Here is a 17,312-nt window from a genome sequence, read left to right on the forward strand (position 1 = left end):
AATTAATCGACAAAAACACCGAGGGTATTGTTTTAGGTTAGCATGATTTCTGTTATAGGCCATGCTATGTGCTTTCAAATAGGAATGGCTAAATATCTACGTAAATCGGTTAAACAACTTTTTAAATCGAGACAGGCTACTGACAAATGAATTGGTATTGCAGGGGTTTCAACAGTCTCGCATCAAATCAGCATTTCCAAAATGATATGTTCGGTGTAATGATTCAATTTCCTAATACAAACTATCACTAGGTGAATTATGATCAAAATATAGGGCTCACGGAGAATGTGACCGGTAAACAGGGGATGGTTACTCCTCCTACACCTTGTCTCACCTCTGGTATACCCCTACTCTTTTTATTCCTTACATGATAAATGAGATTTATCATTGTTCGTTCTACACCTGTTCATAAAACAATGATAACATTTTGGAATTGAATCCATTCTTGATTTTCAATGAATAAAGAGTAATCAATAGAATTTCTAAACATTTTGTAAATATTATGAATGGAATATCTGGACTCAGTTGCAAAGCGGATAGATAATCTTAACTCACAGTGAACTTGCCGTTAACTTCATTAGACAGCGGTTAGTCAACTTTAACTCACAGTTAACTTGCAATTAACTTCCTTATTTGCAAAATGAAAAGGTTCACCTATAGCGCTCTGGAAAAATGCTGCCATCACTGTGAGGCTATCGCGTTTTCCTGACTTATTATTTGTTTTAATGATATCTCGTGAATTATACATGTTCCTCCTGCTATTAGAATCACGGATGGCGTATCTCAAGTGTCAGTAAGCTTTGTTACCAATTATATACATATCGCGCTTCAAAATACAGTAAAACTCTGATATAGCGAATTTCTGGGGACCCTCTATAAAAATTCGCTATAAGCGTAATTCGCTATACGTTTATAGCGAATTCATAATTCAAATATAAAACTGATTTGTTCTACATGTATATCAGTTCTATAATAAATCAGCAATCAATATACTTGCGTTTGTATGGTCTTTAAGAGAAATGAAGCCTATATATTTTTGAGGAAAAAAAATGTTATACAAGAAATACACACATTGATTTATATATGATAATTTATCTTGATGATTATTAAGTCATGCAAGAACATGTCGAGAGAGAAATGTCAACAACATTTTGCGCAATACATACATGTACAGTCTATTGCAATTGTCATTTACTTGTTGCTTTACACAAATAAAGAAGTGTACGATAAAACAAATGCAATCAAACACCAAATTTAATTAAGGAGAATATTAAGCAATACCGACAATATATTTCCTAAACGTATGTGTAAGTATTGTTTTGCGTTAACAACCTTTTTTGGAAAAAAAATGCAAACAAATTTTGTAATAAGTGTGGAACCTTTATGTCAATGGAAAACGATTGTTAAAAATCACAGAGTTTAAAATGAAAAAAAAAATCGTTATAAAAGGTGATTTTTACGTTCATTTTTAATTCAAGGGGAATAAGAATTTACTTCGTTATATCCGTAAATTCGCTATATCCGTGTTCGTTATAGACGCAGATTTTTATATAGAATATGTAAAGAATTTCGCGGGGAAATCGTTTTCACTTCGCTATATCCGTAATTTCGCTATATCCGTGTTCGCTATATACGAGTTTTACTGTATATGTTCTATGTATAATCTGTTTCTAAATCAGTGCAGGATACTGACACTCACATTGAAGTTACAGGGGTTTCAAAGGTCTCGTTTAAAGTCAGCATTTTACAAATTCTATGATCATTATAACGACCTGGTTTGCCAATACAACCTGTATGGATGTAGAATATTTATATATATATAAAGCACAGAAAATTTCACTTTATGTGGATACCCACTTCCGCCCCTACCCGGGGTTGAACTCACAACCTGCGGAACCAAATCTCCTAGCAGCATGTAACCAGCGCGCTAGACCGCTCGACCATCTAGGCAAGTCATAAAACTTGCTTTCGATGACGATGGAATTCTCGCCACGCTGTCACACGCTACACGGTCATTGAGAATGGAAATGGGATACAGTTATTTAACGTACATTAAAGAGGATTAAGAGTTCATTGCTATTTCTGTGCTTATATATATATATATATATATATATATATATATATATATATATATATATACATAATTTAATTCTTATTATATCCTTGTCTCTGATTGGTCTAATTCTAATTGAGGAACGCAAGTTATTTTTGTATAACCTGGTTTGGTATGGGGACACACGCCCTTGACAACCAGATGTCGGAACTATTTTTTTCTCTCTCTCTCTAAATTTACATGCAGCACTGTTTTCAGCCTTCTATGGAATAGAAAGTCAATGTGCACAATAATATACTTCGGTTTAATACACATGTTGTTTTCTCGTTGTCAATATTAGCATCTAGGGCTACTTGTACGCAAATCACTTTTGTAAAACATCTTTCTCTGTATGTATGGTCGAATAATACTATTAATAGATTAAAACAATGATATTATATTCGAATTAATGATTTGCCAAGTAAGCATTACCCTGTTCATTTTGAAATACATTTCTCACTGGGGAAAAGGAGGGAGTGCGTTGTTTCATTCCTTGATCTGTCTTTCAACAAAGCAAACAAAAATCCATACGTCACATTTTATCACATGAAGTCAGACACATTGACATGTGGATCGCTATTTGTTACTTGCTTACATATTTTCTTGTGTCGGATTTACTATTAGCGACAACATTGCATACAAGGGTAAGTTTTCGTTTAGTAGAAGTTTTCACAGAGTCGAAAGCCGTAAATTATTGCATTTTCTGATATTTGAAGATTTATTTTGGATAGGCCTAAACAATGCAATTTCCCGTATTTTCTCAATCTGTCGGAGATGAGCGACTTCAAAGTCGATATCTATCTCTAAAGGGCAGCGAAATACGCATTACATGGATAATCTACAAATATTTTCTATCATGATAAACTTCACTTTCGATACAATATTTTGATAAATGGCTAGGCTCCGTAGAACTAAAATTAAAGATGGCGACATTTGGCTTCGCAGCTAGACGCTTCGTGTGGCTGTTGCTAAGTAAATCATTGCGCGGCTTGGTTGACTTGTATTTTTCCGAGTTTATGAACATTTTGATAAACGAAGGTTAGCGTCTTTGTCTCTTGCATTACATTATAAGGAATGACTTCAATTCTGGGGCAAGTTATACGAGTATAACCTGGTTTGGGTCAGTTAAAGCATGGACTTAAATGATAGTAAATTGATTGTAAACAACTCTTCACGAAAGAGGCTGAGTTGATTCCAAATGCATAGATATTATCATATATGATTTACGTGACATTTGTAGATAATGATTAATTAACAGCAATCAACATATATATTGCGCCTGAAAACTTGAGCAGCATTGTAGTCAGCTGATACTCTACAGGTAAGTGTCAATTATTTAAACATGCTCTATACAGTTATTACCATACTTGTTTTCATATCTCAAAGTAAGATTCTCTTGAAAAATGGGGGTAGTTGAAGTCCCTATATCTATGAAGGGGACTTGGAAAAGGATACGGTACGTTTGGGGTCAAATTCGGTCCGCAACTAAAATAAATGATATTCCTCAAAATTCTTTCACATGGTGTATGTTTCCATGAAATGATAACATATCTCGGTAAGAAGATTTACTTGTGTTTAATACATGTGTAAATACAGTATAGTTTACGATAACTGTGTGCCATTTTAACGTTACTTTATGCAACGTCATGAACACGAAAACTATGTCATGAAGTCACTCAAATCAGCCATCTTCTTTCGTCATATTCTTCGAGTTTTATTAAACAAATGCGCACAATGATTTTTATTTGAAAAGTTTAATTGATTCCCTCCGAGAGTTTTAATCAATCGTAGATAATTCAATGCGGTGGATACTACGATTTGAAGGAAGATTTGTATAGATTTATTTAGTAATTGTAGAGCAACCCATATTCATTCAATGTTATCGTTCAGCATTTAGTTTGTGTTTATATATGAATTAAATGGCGTTATTTTTTTTTTATCTTAAATTAAATTATGTACACGGCGCGTAGGTACCTGAAGCTATACGTGTGTGTATATGTACACTAGGTTCATTTTTCCCGAGTGAACTAAATACGTGTTTAGCAAAGGCGCACGCACTAAACAATGTTACATTGGATTCAGTGAAAAGAGCATGAAATTCATTCAGAGGTAACTTGAAAAGAAGTATTAAAAACGATCATGATTTTTTTTAAATCCAAGACATGACAATGGGACCAATTGTGAACCTTATGAGAAGTGATACGATTTACAAACAATGTGATAAGTTCTGCACACGATTTGACACTGTCAATGTAAATACTAATTAAATTAATAGTGCAGGTATTATGCAATGTTTTAGCATATGTACATATATCTATCTACATCCAATATTTGAAGAAAACTATATGTGTCGGCACGTCAAGAATGATCCTACTTGCAGTAAAGTCAGCTGCAGGAAATCCATCGAAGTATACCATTGAATGTGGTGATGAGATTATATGTTACACCCATTTAGTACAATGAAGAACTCAACAACAATCCATAAAATAAATACATTGATTTTTCTACGTTAAAGGACCACAACTCCATAAAAAATCAACGAACTGGAACAAAACTCAAGCTCGATCTGTGACACATCAATATACATCTGCATACAAAACATCAGTTCAATGTCCCAGGGCATTTAGAAAAAGAATCCGGAAAATTGGTCGTAACAGTAATTTTTTTTTAAGTTTAAGGGTCACATCTCCATAAAAAATCAACGACCCACCCCCCACCCCCCGAAAAACCAAACTCAAACTCGATGAAAGGTGAAGATAACGAACAGTGATCAATCTCATAACTCCTATAAGCAATGCAAAATAGATAGTTGGGCAAACACGGACCCCTGGACACACCAGAGGTGGGATCAGATGCATAGAAGTAAGCATCCCCTGTCGACCGGTCACACCCACCGTGAGCCTTATATCCTGATCAGGTAAACGGAGTCAAAATCAGTGTGCCAAGAACGGCTTAACAATCGGTATGAAACACGTCAGACAGCATTTGACCCAATGATAGGTTGTATTGACGAACGACCATAGAATTTGCGAAATGCTGACTTCAATCGCGACTGTTGAAACTCCTGTACCTTCAACTTGTTTGTCAGTAGCTTACCTCGATTTAAAAACTGACTATATGCAGAATAAGCTCTTGTATATCGAATCAGTTGAGATATATAAACACCATATGCAGGTGATAATGGAATATTGCTAAAGAAATATGGGAAGTTGACGATGGAGAAGGTGAAATCATCCCGTTTGTCATACAGTTGAGTTGTCAGTTTGTCGTTAATGTCTACTTTCAATAAAATATCTAAGTATGAAGCAGAGGTGTACGACTCTGTGGTGTGCTCTATTTCGAGCACAGGGATATATCAAATCGACATATGAATGAAAGTTATTATTGTTAATATACAAAACGTCATCGATATATTGAAATGTCGAATTGAAGGGCACAGCGAGAGATTTTTTTCTTCTCACGTAGAAGTTTTTTAATAAATTCTGCTTCATATGAATATAGAAAGAGGTCAGCTAACAAAGGAGCACAATTCGTGCCCATGCAAAAAATCAATTCAATAGACAAAAGTCCGGAAAACGTGGTGTCGCGGAAGGACGGAAAAACGAACAAGGAAGGGTCATACTATACGCCCCGGCCACTTTGTGGCGGGGGCATCAAAATATTTTTATTTCTTATGTTATAAATCTTTCAAATCATTAATTAGTATTGACGCAAAGGAAATTGTTTGAATTATAACTCATGATCATTGTCCTTAGCCACGTCTGGGCTCATCATGGGATAGGATCGTATATTTTGGCTCCCCCATTTAGCTCTTTCTACATGTCGATTGAGTCAAAAATACATCATGAAAATATTCTTCAATTTCCCTGTCTTATAATTTACTCTACAATTCCTTTTTCGGTCAGTATTGGTTTTTAATGTTGAATGAAGTCGTGAGAGTTTAAACAGTAGGAAAGTCAATAACTTTATGACAATGGATCAGCATATATAACACCGGTGTTGTAGAGTGAGCCTTCCGTCATAATGAGACTTCCCCCAGAACCCTGACTCTAGAGTGAGCCTTTTCCCCGGAAGCCTGGTTCTAGAGTGAACCTTCCCCCGGAAGCCTGGCTCTAGAGTGAACCTTCCCCCGGAAGCCTGGCTCTAGAGTGAGCCTTTCCCCGGAAGGCTGACTCTAGAGTGAACCTTCCCCCGGAAGCCTGGCTCTAGAGTGAACCTTCCCCCGGAAGCCTGGCTCTAGAGTGAGCCTTTCCCCGGAAGGCTGGCTCTAGAGTGAGCAGGGCCGTAAGTAGGGTTCTAAATCAGGGGAGGCAGGGGATTGGGGGCCGCCGATTGACTTTACGACTGAAAATGACACTTTTTAAATCCCAATTTATCATGTTTGTGTTTCATTTGTACTATGTAAAGAATCGTAATATGGTGTCAAAGACAAAGGTGCTTGTCTTCATTTTAAACATATATCCTATAATATAACATTTATATAATTTTATTTTCTTTTTTGCCAAAAAATCAGACGAGGCAGTTGCCTCGTCTGCCTCATCGGCAGTTACGGCCCTGGTGAGCCTTCCCCCGGAAGCCTGGTTCTAGAGTGAGCCTTCCGCCGGAAGCCTGGGCTCTAGAGTGAGCCTTTCCCTGGAAGCCTGGCTCTAGAGTGAACCTTCCCCATAGGGCAAGACTCACCCTAGAGCAGGATAACCCCCGGCAAGTCTCAATCTAGAGCCAGACTTCCCTGTAGAGTCAGACTTCCCCCATAGCAGGACTTCCCCTTCATTTATTCCTGATAAATTATTATATACTTTATGGAGATTGTTTAGATACTAAGACCTTTTTCAGCAGGGCATTAAATGATTTTGCTTAAGTCGTTCATCAAACTCAAGAGTAGAAAACGGTGAATAAAACACATTGGAATTAGTAAGTCATTTTGTTTGAACCATAGACCTTGAACTTTGGCCCACACAATACTTATGCCTTGGTTAGTTTTAGGAGTTTGAAAAATGAAATGAGGAAATTTCGAATTTATATTTCTTCATATCTCTGTACATATATCGGTTATTCTTTTAAACTTGTACAACTTCAGGCAGAGAGGTAGGTAGGTAGGTAGGTAAGTAAGTAGGTAGGTAAATAATTTCCTGTCCGATAAACTTAAATTTATTTCATAGTTTGCGCAGGAGGGGATGAAACTTCAAGAGGGTGTTATGGCTCTAGAGTGAGTCTCCCCCCTGGGGTTAAGGTTTATTCTAGAGCAAGTCTGCTGGAGGAAGGCTCACTCTAGAGTGAGACTACCGGGAGAAGGCTCACTCTAGAGCCAGATTGGCTGGCACTGGAGGGAAGTCTGGCTCCAGAGTGAGCTCACTCTAAAGTCAGACTTCCGGGTGGGGGGGGGGGGGTCCCACTATGGGGGGGGGGGGAAGTCTGGCTCTATAACACCGGCAGTCAAAGGTTTATATTGTCCGGGGATTTGTTGTCAAAATAGTGAAAGGTGTAAGATATAGTCAATACTTCAAATCCTAACCTATCTGTTAGGTAAAACATTGAGTATGAAGATAATTATTACATTAATCACCAGTAATTATGAAAAAGGTTATCAAGCAGTCATTGCAGTTTTGTACAGATGATTTCATGATAATATTTATGTTCCTTAGTTAATATGACTTGCCAAGTAGCCTTTGCTTGTTACTTAATAAAGGCAGTGAAAACAGGAGAGTGATGTGAATTGAAAACATGTCATTTATTTTGAAAATGACGAAGTTATATAACAGAATAGCTAGTGGGGGTCAGAATGCTTCGAAAATATTGTGATCCGATTTTGTCCTCGTTACTTAGCGCACTAATGTATGTAGTTTCAGTTTTGGGAAGGAGGCATTCTTGATCCGCGCATGATTCGGATATAGATATCGTAAGTTTTGTGCACTAACTGCTAAGTGAACGCCTCGGTAGGGATGGGTAGTGTGTAAAGCAGGAAAGAATAGGCCTGGATGTGTGAAAAGCATGCTCTACGATCTAATGATTAAATAGTAACCAATGTCTAGCTATTATGTATTTTTAGATAGAGTCATGTCATAGAACACGGGTTCCCGTATATCACACAAGTAAGGTCATTCTATAAACAGGGTAGTGTGTAAAACAGGAAAGGAAAGAATAGACCTGGATGTGTGAAAAGCATGCTCTACGATCTAATGATTAAATAGTAACCAATGTCTAGCTATTATGTATTTTTAGATAGAGTCATGTCATAGAACACGCGTTCCCGTATATCACACAAGTAAGGTCATTCTATAAACAGGGTAGTGTGTAAAGCAGGAAAGGAAAGAATAGGCCTGGATGTGTGAAAAGCATGCTCTACGATCTAATGATTAAATAGTAACCAATGTCTAGCTATTATGTATTTAGGTCATTCTATAAACAGGCACGTGGCAACAGAGGAATTGGCCCAAGCATTCTTATGACAATGTAGTTGTTTCATAATTTTTACAAATGAAGTTCGAGTCATCAGCCTCCCCCCTTTTCATGGTAGTAGTGAATGCTTTTGGAAATGCAAGTTGAAACAATTAAAGTAAATCTGTTTTATTGCAAATGAATTTAGGGACGTTCGGTTCAACGAAAAATGTTTTCTTAAGATTTTGTTTATTGGCAATCCCCGTTAACTAATGATCAGCGTTCATCGGGTTTAGTCCTGAACACACAATCGTATCTTTTAGCCTACAAATGAATACTAATTCAGACATTAGATACTACTTCGTTCATCTCTATCAACTAACAACATTTTCATTTTTATGGCAGGGTAGAAATGAATATTTTATTACCATATATCATAAAGCGACCTCTCCTAAATGAGTTCGCCAACTTTGTAATATGAAAGGCAGATAGGTGAAATTGGAATCCTTTTTATGGGAAACATGCATATCATAAAAATACGTGAATAATAAAAAAGATATGTTTACTCCTCCTAGGCACCTGATCCCACCCCTCGTATAAATCAAGGGGTCCGTGTTTGCCCAACTCTCTATTTTGTATTGCTTATAGGAGTTATAAGACTTATCACTGTTCGTTATCTTCACCTTTCATTGTAATAAATTGATTTTCAAGTGTACAGACCCTGAAGCGTACTACTAAACCACTTGCACGGAACGGTACTAAACGATTCTTGCACGGAACGGTAAATGGTTTGCACGGAACGGTGAACGATTTGCACGAAATGCTGCGCACGAAAAGCTGATCAATCTGTAGGTGTGGCTTGCACGCTTTGTGAACGCTCTGCACGAAACGCACGCTTTGATTTTTTTCGGTGTTATTTGGTTCATCCTGGGGTTAGTTTAAACAAGGAATAGTTTCAATATAATGGAAATATTCCAGATATCAAAAAAAGGTTGCGAAAGAAATTATACTGATTCATTTTAATATCATTGCTCATGTACGACGCGGTAAATTTCATTTTACTTATTAGATCAATGACTTATGAACACGTTGAAATGAAAACAAGTGAATATTTTTTTTAATTTCGGAAATAAAAGAAAAATATGCAAAACTCGTATCGTCACGAAATATTGATTAATCAGATTTTATTGATTAATTTATGTATGAAGTACGCATACTGTTGTATTTTGCAAGGTTTTCTTACAGGGAATATGGATAATGAAAATTCATTGCAAGCCTGAAGGGAAATTCATCCTAAAATAATTGAATCTTTCGAAAAATATATCTGGATAGTATGTAAAATAACAGTACAATGTTTCTATTACTCATTGATTTAGTGTTCTCCATCTTGCTATTTTAGAATGAAGACTCGATCGGCAATAAACAAGGATCCCATTAGGGAGAGAGAACAACGCCCGGAGATTCCAATCAATTCTCAACAAAGCCGTGAAAATCGGTAAAATGTTATTTATTGAAATATTATTGAAATATAAGAATTTTGCACACGCACTTAAAAATTAGATAAAATTAAGCCACAGCTAGTGCAACTCCTGTGTCGACTTTCGTAAACAATAAGTATCATATGATTATTGTATGCGACCAACCAACATTTACAAATTCATCTGTGTCCAGCACTATTTGTCATTCCTTTTATCAGGTGTGTCGGTATAAATATAGGGATTACTTGCAAATTCATTTTTACATCGTTTATACATGTACAATTACTACAAGGTCATCATTCACGCTATATTAGGTTTGGGTAGGGGTCTGGGTTTACAAAATATGAGTGCCGATTCTTTAATTATGGAATGTATGGTGCTTTATAATATATACATTTGTGATATTGCTTTTTTGAAATACTACTTACTCCAAGGGTATGAAACTTTCAATCGATGTAAGGTGAAGATATCGAACAGTGATCATCTCATAAATCCCACAAGCAATACAAAATAGAGAGTTTGGCGAAAACAGACCTCTGAACATACCAGAGGTGGGATCAGGTGCCCAGGGGGAGTAAACATCCCTTGTAGACCGGTGTTGAAACAAAATTGCGTGTAATGATTACATTTTTAAAAAATTAAAACCTTTTTATTAAAAGTATATTGGTTATAAATTTGCAATCACTTTTTTGTGGAAAAGTGACCACAAACAACACCACATTCATAACAGTTCATAATCCTTTTTTGTAATAAGATACGACCGGCAATGTCCAAACTGTGGTTTTCTTGATTCACTTTCTACATACTTCAAAATGATATACATGTATGATACAAATGTTGAATATTTGATATAAAATGTTACTTTTTGAGTGCTACTTGTCTTTGATTCAAAACCTAATTTTTCACATGAAAAAGAAGCTTTTAACATACCTATTACCATTTTGTTTATTAATTCAAATCTAAAATACCTCTTGCAGTGGGTGGGGTGTAATAGCTAGGCATTGTTACCCCGAAAACTACTTTAAAATACTACTTCTTCCAACGTACGTTATAATAGATAATAGTGATTACAAATGAAGAGAAATATTGCCGTTGATGGTGAATAATTTGAAGTTAAAACACAGAATAGTTCTCCGGAGCAGCTGTGCTATATACTGACATTAAACGCAGATATATGAAAGTATACCATTTTTATAAGTTAAATCAAGCCCATTATACAATGCAAGAAATAAAATTGATATTTATTCAATGAAAGGTTAAGATAACGAACAGTGATCAATCTCATAACTTCTATAAGGAATACAAAATAAAGAGTTGGGCAAACACAGACTCTTTGATATACCAGAGAATGAATCAGGTGCCAAGGAGGCGTGAACATCGCCTCCCGACCGGTTAATGATAATGTTAAAATTAATTTAAACTATTCATTCAGCTTTAATTAATATTACTACAGCATGGATATGCAGATTTAGACACTTGCGTTCGTGGACAATCATTCCACCTCTCGTGATTCAACTTAGTTGTGTAGTAATTCTATTATATAGTGTTGTGCGTGTATGCTATCGTATCGTGTGTTAATCCTATCGTATCGTGTGTTAATCCTATCGTATCTTTATAATGTTATCGTATCGTGCATTAATCCCACCATATCTTGTTTGATCCTATTGTATATTCTGTTACTCCCATTGTATCGTGTGTTAATCATATTGTATTGTGTGTTAATCCTATCGTATCGTGTGTTAATCCTACCGTATCGTATGTGATCCTACCGTATTGTATATTAGTTCCATTGTATTTTGTGTTAATCCTATTATATCGTGTGTAACCCATTCGTATCGTGTGTTAATCCTACCGTATCTTGTGTAATCCTACAATATTGTGCATTAATCCTATTGAATCGTATGTAATCTTATCGTGTCGTGTATTAATCTTATTGTATCTTGCAGTAATCATATTGGATCGTGGGTTAATCCTATCGTATCTCGCATAATCCCAACATATTGTGTGTTAATCTTATCGTATCATGTGTTAATCTTATTGTATCATGCATTAATCCTATCGTATCTCACATAATCCTATCGTATCGTGTGTTAATCCTATCGTATCTCGCATAATCCTAGTGTATTGTGTGTTAATCCTATCGTATCTCGCACAATCCTATTGTATTGTGTGTTAATCCTATCGTATCTTTGTAATCCTATTGTATCGTGTGTTAATCCTATCATATCTTTGTAATCATATCGTATCTTTGTAATCCTATCGTATCTTTCTAATCCTATCGAATCATGTGTTAATCCTATCTTATCTTTGCAATCCCATATTATTTTGTGTTAATCATATTGTATTCTGTGTTAATCCTATTGTTTTCTGTGTAATCCTATTGTATTGTGTGTAACTCTATCGTAACGTAAGTGTATCACACATCTGAGTATCATATTAGGAAGAACGTACTGCAATGCATAGTATTGAAATGCAGTATATCAAATGTTACATGTTAATACATCGTTTACATTAACATTTCAGAGTGCATTCTATACAGCCTTCACCTTCAGGGGGCACGGCGAAGACAAGTAAGTATTCATTCCAAACACAGCAGTGTTGGTCATATATGGATTTTTATCATCCCGTCGTAACAAACTTCAAGGGCAGATGTACAATATTTAAATTTAAATCATAAAGTACATGTATGAACAAATGAAGATAGCACAAAGTGATATGTGAATCCTATAAGGAATACAAAATTAAGAGAAGGGCAAACCCGGACCCCTGGACATACCAGAGGTGCCATAACGTGCCTAGTAGGGCGTCAGTCGTAGTCAAAATCACTATCTAAAGAACAGCATAGCTAAAAGTTGTATTTTAAAATAAGATCACTATAATGACCATATACTTTGTGAAATGCTGACTTCAAACGGAGCTATTGAATCCCCTGCAATATCAAGGTAGACGGCGTTGATTTTAAAATTAGTTATCATTCGTAGAACATGATCCTGCATATTAAATCAGTTGAGATACATTAATACCATAGACAGGTGATAATGGAGTATTGCAACATAAATATGGGAAGTTGACGATCGAGAAGTCATCTCTTTGTCATTAAGTTGTGTTGTTAGTTTGCCGTTGACATATTTAATAAATATCCAAATATGGAACAGATATGGAAGATTATATGGCGTCTTTCATTTCTAATTCACTGGGATATATGAAATTGACATGTGAATGATAATGAGTATTGTTAATAAATAAAAACGTTTGTATTACTAAATGTCGAGTGGAAGGTCAAAGCAAGATAATTTCTTCTTCTTGTGTAGAAGGTTTTGAATAAATCTGCCTCATATGAATACACTATACATGTGATGTAAGAATAAAGCAGCGCACTATATTTTTGAATGGATTTTTATGACGGTGTTTCACTTCTGTTATTAATTCCAGGTAACATTTCAACCTCAGAAATTGGAGTTCAAACAGAATTATTGATGGCGGATCCTAGTTCCTGGCATATCAGTTTGTTTCGTAAGTACATGACATTATTTTGTGTTAAAAAGTTAACTATAATTATCTTTGCTGCAAAAAATTATTTCATTCTTTATTCTTTTTAATTTTTGCATAAATTACAAATTTGAACGAAGATGAATTCCTGCTGTTAATTCTACTGCCATATGGAAACATCATCCAATTGTTTGATTTAGCATCACTGTCATTATTTTCGTTTCTAATCTTTTTTCTTTGATCATTTACCAACAGATTCTTTTGTAATAAGTCTTCTGTTAGATCAGTAACGTTTTGAACCCTTCTTTAAAGATTTAAACATCAAACTGGGAAGTTCTTTATTTTCATTATTCTATAATATATTATAATGTTGATCCCTTGTATGTATATAAAACAGTAATCCTGTTCACAATTACAACTTCATTACATGTATGTTAATATCATTTGTTTTAAGCCAGGCACATTTTCCAACACAAATGAAGACATATTTCACACTCAATACGATTCGATATACCCCAGTGAACTCTAAATAAAAGACACCACAGAGTCGTCCACTTCTGCTTTCATACTTAGATTGAAAGTAGATATTGACGGCAAACTAACAACTCAACGTTATGACAAACGCGATGACTTCAGCTTCTCCATCGTCAGGCTCCCGTATTTTTGTACCAATGTTCCATTATCACCTGCATATGGTGTTTACATATCTCAACTGATTCGATATGCATGAGCTTGTTCTGCTTATAATCAGTTTTTAAATCAAAGAAGGCTACTGACAAACAAGTTGACGGTGCAGGGGTTCCAAAAGTCTCTATTAAAATCAACATTTTGCAAATTCTATGGTCGGTATAACGATATAGTTTGTCAATACAACTTATCATTGGGTCAAATGCTGTCTGACGTGTTTCGTACCGAGTGTTAGGCCGTTCTTGGCACACTAATTTTGACTACAGATAACGTTGTTTACCTGATCAAGATATAGGGCTCACGGTGGGTGTGACCGGTCGACAGGGGATGTTTACTCCTCCTTGGCACCTGATTCCACATCTGGTATATCTTTGCACGTGCTGTGAGTCCTATATCTTGATCAGGTAAACAGTGTAATCCGTTGTTAAAACAGTGACAAACTGAGAACTCTACTCAATGACAAAGAGGATGATTTCAGATTATCCATCGTCATCTTCCCACACTCATGTAGCATGTAGTCGACAAATTTGGTATGTACTTGTATACATGTAGTTGACAATACCATGCGGCCTGACGAGTATTTCGAGCATTAGCATGACACAGATACTCACATGGCTTTTATTATTCAGCAGATCAAGATGAGGTCAATACAGATAAATTAGATAGAAAGAAAACGTGTACTTTTTGCAGATTTTTATGAATTTCATCAACGACACTAGATTGTCAGGTCTTGTCTTTTAGGTAGGATTTGCTTTATTACAAAAAAGAATTATAATAGAAAGGCAAAATCCGGACAACCTCGTGATCAATATAAACAAAGGCTTGAAAAACCGGTCATGTGATGAATATCAATAGAGATTTAACAAAAACAGACAACCCCCGACTTAAAAATCAAAAATCGCCGTAGCTCTTATTGTTAACGAACTTTTCTGTAAAATAAAATACCAAACCTGTAAGTTAAGGTATTAATGAACATCTTGGGGCATTGTAAGTGGCAAAATTCAAACTGATGTTTTACTAAATCATCGGGGGCCATATGTCACAGCAAAAGTGGGGAGGTCCTTTGTATATTTGTGCTCAATCTCCTCCTCGATTCAGAATTCATAAAATATATCCTGCTTTCCAGGAGAAATTTTGAACTATCGGGAACAACTTCACCATGTACAATTAGTGTGTTGCAAAAAGCATTGAAGATTGACTTGCAGGATATACATGTATAAAGCATTTTTACATGAACTTTTATTACTGTGTCATTTTTGTATTCATAGCAAGTGACGTACAAAATGCAATTCGTGACTGGGAATTAAAGAGACGAGAATTTTGACCCTAGGAGAACGCCAAATCCAAAATAAAAGTATGGTGGCCTTATATTCTGAACATCATCATCATTATAAGTTTTTTTGGTAATCAAAAATGATATGAATTAAATATATGCAGCTAAAGTATGAAACATGTTTTTGTGGTTATAATCTGTGCTATTTTGTCTTGTAGGATTGGGAAAGACAAAGATTTATTCACATCCGGAAACTGACCATACGATTGATTCTCTTATAGTTTCATTATTAAATGTTCTACTTTAAGTAAATTTATCACAGTGATGATGTAGCGTTCCTCATTGCACCGCTGCTCGACTTATTATATTTTATTACAAAACTAATATTCATTGTGACAGCTAGACCTGATAGGAATTAGAGTATTTCTCATGAAAAATAATCCCCTTCTAATGGAACTATGAAAAGAAAATCCATACAAAGTATTTAAATTATACATATACATGTATATGGATATTGAGAATTAGTTTAAGCTTGATTTCCTTTTTACCTTGTCATTGTGAGTTGATATACTACTGCGATGTTGGTTTGTGTATTTTGTTTTACTGATGTATTTTATCGTTCACATGTTCATCCGCAAAGTGCATTGGTTTTTAGCAATGCACCACAATGAAAAATATACTTAAGGTATCCAATGTATAGCAGGAGCCTCCGTGGCCGAGTGGTTAGAGCATCGCGCTCAAAATCACACAACCTCTCACCTTTGTTGGCACGGGTTCGAAACCCGCTCGTGCCGATAAGTGAGTAAGTTTCCCAGTTTACTCTCGGAAGGTCGGTGTACATTGTATCTGGGTTCTCTCTTATTTGATATTTTCACACACAGAGAGTATATCTAACTTTCTACCAAGAGATATTTATGAAATTATAATTTCTTTAAAAATATTTCAGTAAAACATACTATTCCTTAAGACTTCAATGTAAAATTGAAGGTGATATAAATCAAGTAGTGATCAAAATTCTGAAATTCCTATAGTGGATCATTTTTACTTGATGAATCTTCAAAATGATACCATGATTACAAATATCCCACCATCCATTTACTAGATATAAAATGTGGTCGTTATACATTGAATACCTTAAAGGATTTCTTGTAATTTGTATTGATGTTTAGCTGCAAAATGTATATTGTTTGACAAAGGTTGAGTTAGGTGTGTTAAAGAGAACCTTCTCTGTTCAATGTAATTTAAATTAGATGTTAAATCCATTGATCTAAATACTGTATAACGAATAAGTAGGCGGATCTAAGATTAATACATAATTAGCCCAACTTTTAAAAGCGAAAAAATAACTAATGTATCAAGAAGTAAATGAAATGATCTTTACTTGCCCAGCAAATCTAAAATTTATGAAAATAATCTATCGTATTTCATGGACATAAATAGATACGTTTACCACTGTTAAGAGGGCAAAATAACATCAAATATGAAGATAGAGGATAATAGTTCTGTGTAAGACCGTCTTTGAACACTGATTCTGACTACGGATTATTCCGTTTATCTGATCAAGATGGGTTCATGGCAGATATGACCGGTCGACATGGAATACTTAGTCCTCGTATTGAACCTCATCCCACCTCTGGTATATCTTGAGGCCCGCATTTTCCCCAGTTTTGTATTGTGCATGCACTATAGGAGTTATAAGATTGATCACTATTCATTACCTTCACGTTCTCATTCTTCGGGTTAATAGTAACTAACTCTACATTAAGCTGTTGATCCATTGGACGCGGGAAAAATTCACATCCTCGCCTTTCCTTACTGGTTTTAAGTTATTTTAAGACTAAAAAAATCTCCTTAGCAAAATTTGTAATGACATTCATTCCATCAAGTTTTGTAAATAATTTTAGATTATGTTGATATA

At 35.3% G+C, this 17,312-nt stretch overlaps 1 long non-coding RNA gene across 1 annotated transcript; it reads left to right on the forward strand.

The window, feature by feature from the left end:
- The first annotated feature begins 9,864 nt into the window (after window positions 1–9,864).
- On the forward strand, window positions 9,865–15,715 carry LOC125666223 (uncharacterized). Its single transcript, XR_007366596.2, has 5 exons — window positions 9,865–9,962; window positions 12,469–12,515; window positions 13,378–13,458; window positions 15,390–15,475; window positions 15,613–15,715. It is a non-coding gene; the product is annotated as an uncharacterized LOC125666223 (long non-coding RNA).
- Window positions 15,716–17,312: the final 1,597 nt, after the last annotated feature.

The sequence above is a fragment of the Ostrea edulis genome, chromosome 10 (assembly GCF_947568905.1).
Source record: "Ostrea edulis chromosome 10, xbOstEdul1.1, whole genome shotgun sequence".
Lineage (NCBI taxonomy): Eukaryota > Metazoa > Mollusca > Bivalvia > Ostreida > Ostreidae > Ostrea > Ostrea edulis.